Here is a 12,932-nt window from a genome sequence, read left to right as displayed (position 1 = left end):
GCTGGCACCTGGGGGTGCTTTAATAAATGCTTACTCATGATTGGCATGACAACTCAAGAACACAGTGCTTGTAATTACATAAATATTTTTATTGATGAAATATTCAGTGAATTCTTCCAAGCACCACTCTCTCTTCTTTTTAGGATTTTCTTTTTTTTTTATCATTGACTGACAAAATTCCTTTTATGTATCTGAACTGACCCATGATAAGTGAAGAATTCATTTAAACAGACCACACAATAGACACACTGGGGATGCAGCTTACTCCATATATCCCAATATTGCCCAGAAAACATTCAATATCTAAATATAAAACAATGCTGCAAAACTTAATGCAGGTAAAATCAAGATATATATACTTACATGAATAGGCTTCTTTCCTATAAACTTTCCTGTCTTTTCCCACAGCCCTGGAGAAGATAATTTTGCATTTTCATGGTTTCATTTGTGTCCTCCTTTGTTCCTAGGCTGGTTAATGCTAAGACCGCTAGATTATGTTGCTAGGCAACTATGCAGCCTCTGTGGGGCTTCATGATGCACTAATAATTCTCTGCAGTGCACCCGTTTAAATGCAGTCCCTTATTAAAACACCCTGCTGCCTTTGTACAAGAGGTCAGTAGGGAATTCTTCACATTAACATACATTTCTAGAATAAAGCTAGAAAAAAATTAAAAGGATTTTTGGAAAAAGAAAGAAGTTTGGAGAGAAGCCATTAGCACTAGTCAGAAAAGGATAAAAAAGAAAGACCTCTTGATTTCCATTGCTGTATTATATTCATACATTTCTAGAGGAACAGCCTTAGACAATGAAAATGAAATTGAATCCCCTAAAGACAAAAAAAAAAAAAAAAATTAATGCAAATAAGTTCTCCAGTCCTTTTTAAAAATCAATAAACTTGTTTCTACTCTCAACCCCAAAGAAGAGATTCAGTCTATCAATTTAATCACACACAGGCCTAAAGTGTTTATGCAAATTATTTTGGAGTACTAAACTAAAATTCCAATTTTAAATAAAATTCTGGGGGCAGCTAAGTGGCGCAGTGGATAGAGCACCAGCCTTGAATTCAGGAGGACACGAGTTCAAATCTGGTCTCAGATACTTAATACTTCCTAGCTGTGTGACCCTGGGCAAGTCACTTAACCCCACCTCAGAAAAATAAATAAATAAATAAATGATGAAATTCTGGTCAATTCCACCTAAATTCCCCATGACATCTCTGAATAGGTCAAAGCAATACAAACTTTTAAGATTCAAGAAGGACATTTATTAGATCAGTAGACATATTCATGCTTCAATTAAGGACTGGCTTAATTCAATTCAACAAAAATTTATTGGCTTAAGTAAAAACAATGGACTTAGGTATTAAGAAGAAGGGCATTCAAACTACTGCTTCAAACACTTATTAGCAACGTGAACCTGGGTAAATCATTTATCTTGTTAACCTCAGTTTCCTCACCAGTAAAATGAATTTTTGAGCTTTCATAAAGACTTCTAAGGTTCCTTCTGGTTTTAAATCTATGATTTGGTATGAGTTAAGAACAACAACTCAGAGTTTAGCAAAGTCTTTCTGTAGATATACTTTTTAAACTTTGAGATGCAATAATTTCTGAACAGCACATGTCCCATGAGGGGGCCACTTAACAATTATTCCCTTTCTTCAAGTATTAAGACTGTGAACTTTTTGGGAACAGGGAATGCCTTTTGCCTTTCTTATCTCTGTGCTTATCACACAGTACCTGTGTATTTAGTAGTTACTAAATTCCTTCTGGTTGATGTTAGAAGAAAGATAAGTGTAATTCTATCTCCTATCCAGTACTTAGGAACTATTAAACTTTACCTAAGAACTGGAATGCAAACATTTTTCCCCCTTAAATATCCAGTTAACATAAAAGTTTTCTATTATTTAAGAAACAAATTTTTTAAAGGTACAAATACTTAAAATTAGCATACTGAGAACCAATGATCCATACAGACCAACAGGATGGCTGACATGGTCATGAAGGGACAGTCTGAACAGATATATCATCAGTGGTTCCCTCTAATGTTCATCTCAATCAATTAGAAATTTACCTGACAGATTAACAATTTTGGTCCTCTCCAACACAAACCCATTTAAACATTTTTTATGTCCTGACTTTTTGTTTAAAATCGTACTTGAAGTATTGAGTTTCATTATCACTACTCACTGTATAATACAGTATTTAATTTAATTTAATCCAAAAAATAACTCATCAGGTTCAGAGTTTTTGCCTTGATTGGTCTTTTAGTATTTTGGGAAACAGTCCATATGTTTACCATATCTATATATTCCATGGTCTTAGAATTTCTATAATTTTGGTTTTTTTATCTTCCTATTCCAGAGATTCTTAAGTAATATTTGTGATATAAAAACAACAACAACAACAACAACAAAACCCCACAATGTTTTGATAATTGTATTTAAATATAATGGGTTTACTTTTTGATTCTATCTAAAACACTATTATGCATGGAGGCCTACAAACATCTCTAGATAGATAGATAGATAGATACATACATACATACATAGAAATTAAAAAAGAAAAAAAGGAAGGAAGGAGGGAGGGAAGGAGAAAGGGAGGGAGAGAGGAAGAATAGTTAATAACCTCTTTCCAACCAAAGATATTTTATCTCTTGTCATTTTTTTAAAAGTATCTTTAAGGTAATTTGGTACAGTGGATAGAGAAACCAATGCCTTAGTAAAACTTAGGTTCAAGACCTGTCTCTGACATATAATGGCAAATAGCTTTATTGCTCAGCAACCCAGGATATTATTCTATAGGGGTAGATTTCCTCATTGGTTCTATTAAAAGAAAAAAAAAAATCACTATTTCCATGAAGAAATTAAAATGATTTTAAATTACCTTTCAAGATTATGATATATATGTATGGAGATGCAGGTTTGCTATTGCAATTCATAAAACTAAAGGTTGGGGATAGGGGAGAATGTGTGTGAATGTATGTGATATACTGGTTAAAAAAAAAAAAAAAAAGGTACCTACACAGATGAAATAGCAATTCATTTGAAGCACTGAAGAAATTAGTTAATTTTAACTTACATAAAATGCAAAACCCAATTCAATTTCACACTTCAAACTGACTATTGATTTGTCCTCATTATTTTTTAAAGGAATTAGTAGTGAAGGATGTGAAAGACATTACAAAGTTAAGAGAACACATGTTTCATGACAAAATTTAGCTACGAAGTTATAAAATGCACAGATGTACAATCATTTTCTAGATGTCATGATGATGGATACTGACTGTGCCTAAAATTGTTCTATTTTTCCTTTTACTTTTAGCTTTTCCTAAAATCTTTAATCATTTTATTCACTCTTAACCTGGATTTTCTTCTTTTTTTTTTACTTGCCAGAAATAGAAATCTAGGTTCAGATGCAACAAAGCTTTCTATAAGCATTTGGGAATTTATTCCCCCTTGCCCCATCTTCTTTTTTGTTTGTTTGTTTTTAGGTAAGATCTGACATTTGTTACAGAAATAGTAGGCTGTATGATCTGGTGGGAAGTCTACCCTGATCTTGAAAACTTTTCTGAGCTACAGTTTACAGCAATGATTATCTTTAAAATATAATTATCTTATAATTGTAATGAGGGTATATTAACAGACTTGTCCATATTGAGGCTCATCTGTTTTGTTTTGTTTTTTCTTTGCCTATTCATACTCTCCCTGTAAAATATCTCTCCAGCTTGGGCCCATCTGTTTGGCATTTTAAAACTCAAAAGAGTTAGTATCAACAGCAAAACTTGAGAGATTTCAATGCTCAGTTCCTGCCCCCTGTCTTCACCTTTCCAAATCATTTTAAAATTTGCTAACCATGGAACTTCTGTGTACCAAGTAAGAAGTTTAAGTCATTAGATTAAGAACGCAAAGGGAAAAAAAATATATATATATATTTTTTACAACTTCTGCCAAAGATGTTCCTTATGAAGCATTTTTATTGGTGATTTAAATACTTGAATATTTATCAATGTGCAAAGGACATGAATTAGGAAGATAAAGCTAATTCATTAAGTTAATGGAATCATCTAATAGACTAGAATGATTAAGTAAATCTAACAAAATATATAGGCATAAATGTAAATGATTTTAATTTTTGATAAATTGGTGATTTTATTCTGTTTCATTATTATCATTTCATTCTTATCTTCAAATGGAAGAGAAAATTTAGGGACAAAATAATATAGCTTCATATAGCTGGAAGAAACCTTAGAGGCCATAAAGTGCAATTTTCTCACTTTACAAATGAGGAAACTGAGACTTGGTTTAAGTGATTTGCCCAGAGACACACAAATAGTATATAACTTTAATATAGGATTTGAATTCAAGACTCCAAGCTAGAATGTTTTTATCTTACTCTTTTACTTTTATTATGATAGAAACTTGTATGCTTATTATATAATAACCTAAAGATCATTTTTTAAAATGCCAGCTGAAAGCTGTCTCTTCCTACTGTTTCTCTTCTCTATTGCCTCTCTGAATCACCGATCAATGAAGCATCTTGGACATACTGCCATAAAAACCACCACAGGAAAGAGTAAATGCCCTAGCTGGGAAAGAGTCATTGACTAGCTAGCATTTTATTAGTGTTGAAAGATATAATTTGGGGGGGCTAAAGAGCAGTATGCATGGAACCTACATCGTGTCTGTGTGTTCTTCATGGCAACCTTCCCCTGAGCAACAAGTTTCTTTACCAAAATATTTTCTTTTTCCTTAGGATTCCTAGTGATCCTCTATTCTAGCTATATTTTTATTTAGAACATTTCCAGCCTGTTGAGTTCCTATTGGATTCCAATTCTCCTTAATGATTATGTTTAAATTATGTGTAATTTGCAACTCATAAGCATGCCATATCTACCTTCATCTGAATTACTTATAAAAATGTTAAATATAAGGGCAGCTAAATATTATAATGGATAAAGCACCGGTCCTGAAGTCAGCAGGACTTGAATTCAAATTTGATGTTAGATAATGACTAGCTATGTGACCTGGGCAAGTCACTTAACCCCAACTGCCTCAAAAAAAAAAATTAAAAATAATAGGGCTGCTTGGGTACTCTACTGGAATCCTCCTTCCAAATGACATGATTTCACTCAATGACAATTACTCTTTGGATCCATCATTTGTAATTCCATCTAAGTGTATAGTCTATTTTTTTTAAAGCATACACACACCCCCTGCTTTTGTCCATAAGAATAGCACAAGAGGTCAGCAAATGCTTTGCTAAAATCTAGTTAAGTAATATTTTTATTGTTCTCTAGTGATCTAACAGTGTCAAGAAGTGTTCCTGAAGCCATGGTGGCTCTTTTGTGATCCCTTTCTTTTTTATCCTTTCATTAATTGTCCTTTTTATAAGAAGAAAAACTATAAAGATATACTGGAGTACAATTCTTCATCTTAGCTCTTAAAAGTCAACATTTTATCATTTTGCTTTTGCTTAATGGGAAGAGAGGTTCATACATTTTAGGAATTCACTATAATTCTAAATTTAGAAGTCACTAGAACACTAGAACTAGAAGGTACTTTAAAAGTCATGTAAATCAAGTATTTTAATATGGGCAACTATTTCCAACATATTTACATTACATATTACTTGAATATTTCTAGTTACTATCCATTTAAGACAACTATTAATAGAGAACTCACTTAATATGCTCCTGAAACTCCAACAGTGAACCAGTTTTAGATGCTATTACATTCACCTTAGAAACCCTAAATTACCTATAATTAATAATATTTTTAGGAATAACTAAAAAACTGATTAGTAGGGATTGTTCTAATATGAATATAATAGTATCATTTTACATGAGATCACTAGGAATATCATATATGATCATTCTTTTCTAAATATCTATCATAACAGAATTGAAAGAAGGTCCCAAACTAGATGGATTAATTGGGCCAACATCAAGAAAGGGTAGTAATAATGTAGCATGGAGACTAGATTTGAAGTCAGACTATCTGGGTCTAATGCTGTCCATTTATTTTTATTCATATTTTATTTATTTGTTTGTGTGTTTGTTTACTTATTTATTTATTATATTTTATTTATCCATCCACAAGTGTTTCTGTAGCACCTACTATGTATGTGCCAGACAATATAAGTACTTTGGTTATAAGGATGCTACATGGAAATTGTGTATAAGTCATAATCTTGAGCAAGTCAACTTGACCAAATCAACCTCTTTGGACCTTGTCTATAAAATGGGACTCTTTAAAATAAAGGCACTGGACTAGCTCTTTAGGGAATCCCCCTAGTTTTAAATCTTCTGATTTAAGAAGTTCAGGAAAATCAATCAACCAGTATTTCTTAAGCACCTCTTAAGTTCAAGTGTATTGGAAATGCAAATATAAGAATGAACAAAATCCCTATTTACAAATTGGTTACATTCTAATGAGAGAATAAATACATATAACTCTAAAATCATTAAAGACTCAGTAGTTTAGGTATACACTAACATCAAGTCATTGAAACCTGAACTCCTACCTCTAGGAATTGAAATGAACACATAATCCACACAGTAAGGATAGATTACTTGCAGTCACTAAAAGATGTCTTCTTGATAAGTTATAAGGGTGATTTGTAGTTATTTAACTGAAAGGTTTTTAAGGAAGCCACTGAAAGAAAATAATAAAGTTAAGTAAGTCAGGAGCCTAGAAATCATGTTTTGAAAACATACGGATGTGACAAAAGTAATATAGACCAATGTAATTTAAAGAGAGGGTCATTTGGAAACTAGGAAAAGGTGAGGATTACTGAAGAAATAACCTGTACTGAGGCCCCATGTCCTGACCAAGTGATACAAAATATAGACAATCCTTTCCCCATTTTTACCTGTCAACACTAATTCAATGCTAGCTAATTGACACCTATGTTTCAGCATCAGAACTTTTACCCACTCAATTGAAAGTTTTGACAAAAAGTTGTTTTGAGATGATCCACAGGGTGATGACTCAGAAGGAAACAATGAAAAAAGAAAGTAGGAGGAGGTAGCTGTCAAAAAAAAAAAAAAAAAAAAAAAAAAGCCCTGATTTTTTTTCAATCCAGATAATCCATAAATAACTACTACCATTTTTTAAGCAAAGGACTTTGACTTTTCTTTCCACTCTTATCGCTGCCTCATCTCTTCCCCAAAACTTCTCAGGTACGTTCTATCTAGAATGTTGTCTTGTTGCTTCTATTCCCATATATCAACCTTTGGAAATATTACCTGTTTTTCAAGAATCAGATTTAAGTGCTGCTACTCTTTGGGCAGGCACTCCATAATTGTCTCCTAACCATCAGTAGCCTCCCATAGCCCTAGGTACTTTTTTCAACACTTAACTCTTTCTAACCTATATTTAGATAACTGTATACCTGTTTTCTTTCTAAATATACCTTGGGAGAGAAGCCTATTTTTATACCCCCTAGAGAGCATAGAATATAGTAAATAATAAATAAAATTTTGCTGAAACTTTTGTTAGAATTTCTTAGGAGTAAAGTAAATAAAGGATAAAGACAATAATCAGTTTCAAGATTTTTAAATTTAAATTTGCATGAATAAAAGCTGTGATGAATCTTTCAGAGATTTATGTGTGGCTGACAAAAGATATTTTTAAAAAGAAAGAGTCTGTCTGGTTTTGTAACAGTTCTAAGAACAATGAGATACTTTTGAATGTCTCCCATAACCACCCTAACTTAATTCTATCTTTCTCTTGTCTGTCTCCTCCTAAGTCTTCCACAGATGACCCATAAAATAGTGGTTTCCTGGAATGCATTATGTAAGTACTAATTATCACACATGGAAGTTAATTTTCAATATTAAAAATCAAGTGAATCACAAAATAAAACTTCCTTGAGATTACACATTTAGACATGTCATCCAAAGCAACCCCCAAAGCTTAATTGTCACAACTCCTTAATTATGACCTCCCTACTTTCAAATTTCTCCCTAAATAATCATCTCCAACTACATAGCTCCTAATAATTTTGCTAAAACTTCTGAACAATCTCCAATGAATACCAATTTTCTATAAAAACAGAACTCAAACTCAGCTGTAGAATCTGCCTTTAGCCTACTTTTTCAGGCTAACTTCACACCTTTCTTTTGTGCAGTTTTATGTTCCAACTAACGGTACACTTGGACTTGGTATCCCACTTTCTGCCTCTGTGCCTTTGCAAAAGGTATGGCTCATGCTGGGACCATCCCCTTGCCTCAGAATTCCTTGCTTCTTCTGCTGCTTAGCTCGTGTGGCACTGTATAACATGGAAAGACAACAGAAGAAATGGGGAAGTTTAACTTGAAAAAGAGAAGATTTGGGGGACAGTCCACATAGATATGTCCAAAAATGTGAAAAGTAGCCCTGTAGAAAAGGCAAGTGATTTTTTTTTACTTGGTTCCAGAGCACAAGACTAGGAGCAAAGAATAAAAGTTGTAGATAGATTTCAGGCATGGTGAAAGCAAATATTAACAATTACAATTGTCTAAATGTGGAATGAGCTGCCTTGGAAGATAATGAATTTCTAAACACTGGAAGTGAAAGCTTAAGGACCACTTCCAGGGACAGTATAAAAGGAATCCCTGTTCTGTACACCAGAAAACATTTGAAGTTCCTTCTAATAGGTTAGCATGAGCCAAACTGACTTGGTCCAAGTTTTAATTGATGAAGAAACAAGCATTCTTTCTCCACATTCCATTCAGAATATGCCTATTTTCATTATTATTATTACTGCTGTTATTTTTATGTACTGGATCTATGATTTCATTAGCATGAGGAATCTCCATCATTGCCAATCTACAACTATTCTATAACAGATTACTGAGTGGGGCACCAAGTGACTTGCTTACTTGGGTCACACAGCCTCAAGTGTTCCTATCAAAAACTAGTTCTCATACTACTATGTAACACTCCATCACTGCTATTTGGCTAAATCTAAAGTAGGTTCCTTCAGTTCCTTAACACTCACTTTAAATTGAATCATCCATCAAGTTCAAGGCAACTTTAGCATCATGGAAAATAAGGAAATGTTTTTTTGAAAAGGTTATGGTATGTGCTAAACAGACATTGAAAATTAAAGGAATGAACCCCTACCTTGGAGTAATTATTACACACTCATCTCAGTGAGAGACCTTGCTGCAATCCTGAACCCACACAGAATTTAATTTTATGCTCACTGTGCAAGGCTGCCCACACAGTGACACTAAGAACTACCTATTGAAGCATTAGGCCTGACAGGTGGTTTGGATTTTTTTTTTTTAAATTTCAAATGCAGATTCATCTTATGACAGCAAATGAAGCTTAAGCCAGAGCTAGGACTTCATGTACTAATGAAAAAATATTATGCTTCAGGCAGCTGGGTATTTATAAAGAACACTGTGCTTGCATGAATTTACTTCAAACTGAAAAAGGGGAGGGGGAAACTCATTAAAATTTCAGCATAAATTTAATCACTGTCAATCACCCCCTTCCTCAAGCCATATGGCAGCATTTTCTATGCAATCATTTAGGAAGACAGGAATGTGTGCCATCTAGAAGCAGTTTTTCCAAAAGGGAAACAAAGAAACAGCTTACAGTACAGGCACAAATGCTAAATTAGCAGTTTCATTGTGTTAAACAAAGCCTGTGGATTTTACTCACTGACTATTCAGGAAGAAAATCCATTGTATAAACAAAGCAATCCATGAAACTATTATTGTGGCCCAATAGAAGATTCAGTGAACGGGAGATTAAAAAAAAAAAAAGAAGTTAATTGACAAGTTACATTGGTATAGTTTGAGCTTTTAGTATTTTTACACAGTACCTACCTTCCCATGTATTACCTCATTTGATCTTCACACCAACCTTGAGTTGGCATGGGAATGTCAAGATCTATTGTCCTTATTTTAAAAGCTCATAGGACTAGTAGAGATCGCCTCGTACAACTCTTCCTTTTCTGCAAATTGAAGTCCAGAGCAGCTAAGGGATCAGTCAACAGAAGTGCTTGAAAATGAACCCCAAAATCTCAAGTCTCGGCTTCTGTCCACTGTGTTCTACTGCCTTTGTTTAAAGCAAACAAAAGTAAAACTATTATAAGAAGCAATCTTGAAGACTGGACAAAACTAAGCCTACCAATATGCCTTCCAAGAATCTGATATGGATTATAGAATGCTCTTAGGGGAGTAATGTGTACGAGGTTAGAAAAGATGGTGCGGTTTTTAAATTTTATTTTAAAACTTTGATAATATTTTATTTTTTCATATGCATGAAGATAGTTTTCAAAATTCACCTCTGCAAAATCTTGGCACCTGTGTAGAAAACAGATTTGATGGGTAAATGTGTGATGCAGGGAGACTAATTAGGAGACTAATTCAATAGTCTAGAATCAAAGATGATGAAAGCTTGAACTAAAAAGGTGATAGCTGTGAGAGTAAAGAAGACATATGTAAGAGATAATGTTAAGAAAAAAAGCAATAGGATTTAATAAGGCAGCAGATATGTGATGTGGAGGAGAATAAAGGCTTGATGAAGCTAGATGTGACTGGAAGGATGGTGATACCATCCACAGATACAATAAGTCTGGAACAGGGATGAGTTGGGGATACAAGAGGTCAGGAAGATAACAAATTTAATTAAGTTTAGAGAAGCTTATCACCCAGAGGTTGGACACTAGGTGATGAATTTTTTGGCCACAACAACTAATCAAATTGTCTGCAGTCTGGATCAGTACAGAGTCCCACACAAAGGACACCATGGGCAATACTGAAATTGAAAACAAAGTGCATTCTTTAATACTTCACTAGCTATTTTCTTTCTTCTCAGATATAAAAGAAAAGAAAATAACAGATGGTCTGGGTTACTCAGAGTCAAGGATTAGCAGAAAGAGCATCACAGAAGGCCAAGCATTGAGAAATTTTGGATTAGTGGTAAATTCATTACTGAAACAGCTGTCTAGTCCAGGATAGGTAAGGAAGCAAATAAAGTCAGGGTATGGTAACAGATAGGATGAAAGAAAGAACTGAAAGAACGAAAGACCACAATAGAGAAGAAGATCAAGTTTCAGATAGAAATTAGGGAATAGAAGGCAAAGAGAAGGAAATTTTAGAGTTCAGGGCCTTGGAGGTGGTGCCATTCTTAGTGATTGTCTAAGTGTCTCTGTATCTCAGTGAGTACCTTGGAGAAGGAAGTCACTAGACGAAAAGGAACTATTGAGATCAGAATTTAAGATGTATACTGAGGATGCTCAGAAAAACTTTCCAGTCCTAAATAATAAAGAGAACCAAAAAGAGGTATTCATATTGTAGTGTTAACGGGAGCATGGATTTGGAGCTGGTAGGAGCTCATCCCTTCTTTTTGCATTTGAGGTAACTGAGGCACAGGAGGCAAATTAACTTGTTCAAAGTCACATATCGCATAAGTATCAGAGGCAAGATTTAAATTAAGTCCTTTGATACCAAAGTTAAGTATTCTTTCTACTTGGTTTTCTAGTGTGTTCTACAATCAGCACAGGACCATCTTTCAAAGTACTCTATAAAAGATGATGCTCTCAGAATCAAAAAATTCCTCAAATTGCCATCATCAGTTCCCAGTATACAAATGAATGGTATCTTTTTTCTCCTTATAAAATAGAGAGAAAGGATAATACAATTAATCTTAATTAGAGCATTCAAAGGACAGAAAGAAATCTAGTAGGATCTATGTATATACTGATCAGAGGATAAAGGAAAAACATATATTTAGTTTAGTTAGGGTTTCATTGTCCAAAAAAAAAAAAAAAAAAAAGGAAGTGAAAGCTGACAAGGAAGGAATAGTTGATAAGCTGCCATAGACAAAAAAAAAAAAATTTAATTTATGTAAATGAATTTACTCAAATACAACAGATGGAAAGACTGTTAAATTGGTTTTGTGAGTGTTGGTTGTTTAGTAATGAATTTCTTACTATAACAATGAAAATCTCCATCAAGGATGAAAATGTCTACCTTACTCATCTTCTACAGTTATAAGCTCAGAGGGCCCTAAGGAATCATGTAGTTCAATTCCCTTATTTTCTATAAGAAACTTGTGCCCTCTGCACTGAGAGAGAGAACTACGGGGACACTGAGAAATAAGAGGACCTGGATCTAAATTCTGATACTGCCAATTTACCCTTGTCTAACCTTAAGCAAGTTCCTCTTATGGCTTAATTTTCTTCCTCTGTGAAATCAATTAGGTATTAGCAGCAGAAAGCAGTCAGTTCAGTTAATAAGTATTTATTAAGCACCTACTACATGGTAGGCAATCTGACCTGGGAATAGAAATTGAGATTTGCTGCTAATTTTTTTTTTTTCTGAAACCTAATCAAGTACTCTTTCACTATATCATAAATGTAAGTATAACAAGAGCATTTGAGTCAGAAAGAATGGAATACAGAATGTTTATCCAGAAAGGTTTCATTTTCTAAAAATCAATTAATCTTACTATTTTTAAATACTTAAAAAAGGAAGTCTCTCCCAATAAGGTTTTACATTGAAATGTAAAGAGATTATTCAATGAATGAATCATGTCTTAATTATTTTTCATTATGACATGTTCATTTGGTTGCAAATACATGATTGATTCTTTGTACCATATAACAACAGCTGTTTGCAATGTTCTCTCCCCAATACTCTATTAACACTCTCTCTGCCACTTATATATTCTATACCAAGTTGGACATTTTCCTACTTCTATGGGCCATAAGATCTACAAAATCATTTGCTAAAGCAACCTCCCACTGCTTGAGTTGTACAGGTTGATAATTTTGCATGGCTATCAAATGATGTTAATATAATCAAATGGCCATTGGTGGAAAAAAAAGGTTCTCCGTCCCTTACCTCACCAAGTTTGAAATGATTATATTCCTTCAGTATTCTGCCCACTCAATCTGTCAATGATCAAGGCTTTCATACTTATGAGCAGCAAG

At 33.6% G+C, this 12,932-nt stretch overlaps 1 protein-coding gene across 4 annotated transcripts in view; it reads right to left on the bottom strand.

Moving 5' to 3' along the window:
• Nucleotides 1-12,932, bottom strand: part of PKIA (cAMP-dependent protein kinase inhibitor alpha) — a 68,138-nt gene that overhangs the window by 34,506 nt on the left and 20,700 nt on the right. Inside the window, exon 1 of one of the 4 annotated variants that reach the window (XM_074278943.1) lies at nucleotides 364-461. The exons of the other annotated variants lie outside the window; for them this stretch is intronic. The gene's annotated coding sequence lies outside the window, so the exon portion shown is untranslated. Of the gene's footprint in view, nucleotides 1-363; nucleotides 462-12,932 lie in introns of those variants that run through there. 4 annotated transcript variants of the gene reach the window in all.

The sequence above is a fragment of the Sminthopsis crassicaudata genome, chromosome 1, assembly GCF_048593235.1.
Source record: "Sminthopsis crassicaudata isolate SCR6 chromosome 1, ASM4859323v1, whole genome shotgun sequence".
NCBI classification, from domain to species: Eukaryota; Metazoa; Chordata; class Mammalia; order Dasyuromorphia; family Dasyuridae; genus Sminthopsis; species Sminthopsis crassicaudata.
This window is presented reverse-complemented; position numbering and strand designations above follow the sequence as displayed.